General features: G+C 50.4%; 1 pseudogene; it reads right to left on the reverse strand.

Moving 5' to 3' along the window:
- Positions 1–301: 301 nt before the first annotated feature.
- On the reverse strand, positions 302–3520 carry LOC128105068 (60S ribosomal protein L6-like; annotated as a pseudogene).
- Positions 3521–3880: the final 360 nt, after the last annotated feature.

Here is a 3880-nt window from a genome sequence, read left to right on the forward strand (position 1 = left end):
CTATAAGCTGCTGTGGGTCAAACAGGACACAGAAAAGTTTCCGGTTACATATCTGCCTAAGGATGGCACAACCCACAGTGGACTGGCTCGTCTACATTAATTAGCAATAAACAAATGCCCCACAGACATGCCCACAGGTCAGTTTGATGGCGGCAACTCCTCAGCTGAAGTTCCTTTTCCCTGATGTTGCAAATTGACAAACAGGATCAGCTGCCACAAAGAATGAACAACATTCTCCAAAAAATCATACCCCAAAGGTCCAGCATCTTCAAGGGTGACTATGTCTGGAGATTTTTATACATATACATATACATATACATATACATATACATATACATATACAGCTTTATAAACATATGCTGTTTAATTAAGTTGTTAGCAATTTAGAAAACCAGTTTGTGGGGGTACATCCCATTAGTCAGAGAGAACTGAGATCGCAGGAGCTGGGGAACGGTTTTGATTGCTGGCAAAATCTGCCTGTCCACAGTTTTCTGATCCACCTTGCGCTGCTCTGAAATCTCGTATTTCTCCTTCTCTGTGTCCAAGACCTCACTCGTGGTGCCCGGGTGTGCGCAGCTACTTCTTCTTGAAGTAAGCGTCAGTCAGGTGTTTGGGGATTTTAACCTTGTTGATACCAACTTTTGTAGAGGTGATGATGAGAAAGTTTTGGTGTGTTCTGATCAGAGGAACTCTGTTGAGGGCAAGAGGTCCAGTCATAAGTAGCAAGCCACTGTCCAGCTTCCTCAGGAAGGTCACTCTCTTGCCCCTGTGGCACCCATAAGGATGATCAGGATGATCCCAAGAGTGACGCTGGCATGCAGACTTCTCACATGCAGGCTGAAGGGCTTTTTGCCATGACTCAGCAGCTCCCGAGTTGTAGGATAAGACCTTGGCATTTTTTGAAGCGTAACCACCCCGAATACCACCGTTCTTGTCACCACCAACCGGTTTGTGGCAGTAACAAGGACCTTCTCCCTTTTCTTCTTCTTTTCAACCTCGGGTTTTACAACTGAGTTTTCCTTTTGTACAAGGCCTTTCTGGAATACATAGCACATAGGAAGTATCTGCCAATTCCTCTAACCGGGACAGGGTTTCAGCTACAACTGGGGCTTCTTCACCTCAGGGTCACTCTTTTTGGTTGCAGCAGCGGCAGGGGCACCACCAGCAGCAGCAGCAGGAGCACCAGCATCAGCGGCAGGGGCAGGAGCAGCATCAGCGGCAGGGGCAGGAGCAGCATCAGCGGCAGGGGCAGGAGCACCAGCAGCAGCAGTGGCAGGGGTACCATCAGCGGCAGGGGCAGGAGCACCAGCACCATCAGCGGCAGGGGCAGGAGCACCAGCAGCAGCAGCGGCAGGGGCACCAGCAGCAGCGGCGTCACTCCCAGCCTTCTTGGCTTCAGGTATCTTCTCCTCGGTGTCAGCCTTCTTGGCTTTTTCACCCGCCATCTTGCAAGATGAAAAAGAGACCAAGGTCCTGGCTTCTGGTCTAATGTGGAGATGGGTTTTAAAAATATATTTATTGATGAGGAGAGACACTGAGGTAAGGGGCCAGGTAAGACTTCTTAAGGGATGACATCAGTAAGGTACATTCCCAACACAGAACAAGGTAGACGCTGCTGCTGATCCAGCTGTTGTCCTGCTGTTCTGCCCAAGGGCGCGGGAACCAATTGCAAGCCACACTTCTTCACCTTTGCTCCTGCTCTGACCACCCAAGACAGCATGCACCCCTGTCCCATAGTTTTTAAGGTGTCCCATGTCCTCAGAGAAGACCATGCCCATAATGCCAAACAAAACAAAACAAAGCAAAACAACTCTCCATCCAATTGGTCATTGGGCCAAATGGCGGAATTCCCACAACAACTTATTCTTATTTCATTTTGTATGTGTGAGCGCTTGCGCATAGTTTCTGTGCACCACACAAATGCCTGGTACCCATGGGAGACAGAAGAGGCACCATATCCTCTGTCATTAGAGTTACAGATGGTTGTGAGTCACCTTGTGGGTGCTGGGAACTGCATCTGGGTCCTCTGCAAGAACAGCAAGTGCTCTTAACCACTGAGCCATGTTTCCAGCCCCTGGATATGGATTTTAAAGGAAGCTCATAAGGTTAAGTGGGAGGAGGGGTGTCCAGTACCTCCAGTTCACTGCCACAGTCAAGAATACTGGTGAGCTGGATGTGGGGATGCATGTCTGTAGTCTTAGCATTTGTGGGAGGACCATGAGTTTGAGTCCAGCCTGGTTTATAGAGCAAGATAATTCCCCAATTATTTTTCTTCTTTTGAGGCAAGGACTCATGTAACCCAGCCTGGCCTCAAAATCACTATGCAGCTGAGGATGACCTTAAACTTGGGATCCTCCTGCTCCAACCTCAGAATGCTGGGATGACAGGCGTTTATCAGCACAGCTGGGTTGTTCAGTGTTGGGGATGGAGCCCAGGGATTTGTGCATTCTAGGTGTACACTCTACCAACTGAGCTACATCCTGGCTCTTCTAGAAGGTTCTAGTCAAGGGCAAGTAGTAGCAGAATCGTGATAGAGTCACAGAGACAGGGCGTAGTGGTAGAAGAATGAGCCAGCACATCAGTCCGGGACCCACAGGGTCCGGGTGATGGCAGGGGAGTCCCTGGTGTGGGGGGTCACCTGCCGGAGGAGCTACAAGAGGATGGCTACAGCGGCACACACCTGCAGTCAGGGAAACGTGGTGAGACTGTCTCAGAGAACAGCAACAAGGCCTGCCTAGGTGCCTGGTGCTCTGCTGGACACATCTGGACAAACGGCTGCGTCCTACAGATTTTACTGCTGTGATGAACTGCCATGACCAAAAGCAACTCAAGGAAGAAAAATCTCACTTGCTCTTCCACATCACAGTTCGTCATCCGAGGAAGTCAGAGCAGGAGCTCTAGCTTGTGCTGTGTCCCCAGGAATAGTCTGTGAGTCACACTCAGAGCTGGGAGTCAGAGACAAGACTGGGCTGGTGTCTTCCGCACACAAAGGATTTGAGGAGTGATGATCTCTCGAGGCCTGTGAAGAGAGTGGGCTCAGTGCTGGATCTGGGAGAAGGAAGATTAGAGAAACGCCTGAGGAGAGGCTGCAGCCAGAGAGGAAGGGAGGAAACCTAGGGACTAGCTGGAGACCCTGTGGAGAAAAGAAGTTATTTTGGGCGGGAAGAGTGGCTGCCAGGAGGGGCTGCCAGGAACCACAGCATGCCCTGAGGGATCCGGCAGAGCAGGCGGTGGAGGAAGCCAACCATGGTTGGGTCAGGAGGGGCAATCTGAGCCAATGTGGACAGACACAAGGAAGCCGACTCCAAACAATTCCTGTGGGTCCCTCAGTGTTCTCATCCAAATGGAAATCAGTACAGAGGCCAGGACTGTTGCGAAACAGACAGGCAGGCAGACAGACCAACAACCATCAGGAAAGAGTCATATAAACCGAGGATAGCTGGGATAGGAGAGGGGTGCATAGTTCCAGAGACAGGAAACAGCAGTTGAAATAGGTGGCATTATTCTTGGTGCCCAGAAGGTGGCAGCACCTCACCATCCTGCAGGACCATGATGGCATCACCACTTCCTCCCCCTCCTCCCCCTCCTCCTCCTCCTCCTTTTGGCTTCTCTGAGACATGGTTTCTCTGTGTAGCGTTGGCTGTCATGGAACTTGCTCTGTAGACCAGGCTGGCCTTGAACTCATAGAAATCCACCTGCCTAGTTCTCCCGAGTGTAGATGTAACCAACCTTCTTATTAAATAAGAAACACAGAACCAATGCAAAGAAGAAAGTCAAGAGGTCAGAGCTAAGAGCTAAAACCTTACTCTTCCTCCTGCGGTGGTCCTACCTCTCCGAACCAGAGCTACCCCTGTGTTAAAGTCTTTATATAGAGTTCCTG

The sequence above is a fragment of the Peromyscus californicus genome, unplaced genomic scaffold, assembly GCF_007827085.1.
Source record: "Peromyscus californicus insignis strain IS unplaced genomic scaffold, ASM782708v3 Scaffold_11__1_contigs__length_118956290, whole genome shotgun sequence".
NCBI lineage: Eukaryota > Metazoa > Chordata > Mammalia > Rodentia > Cricetidae > Peromyscus > Peromyscus californicus.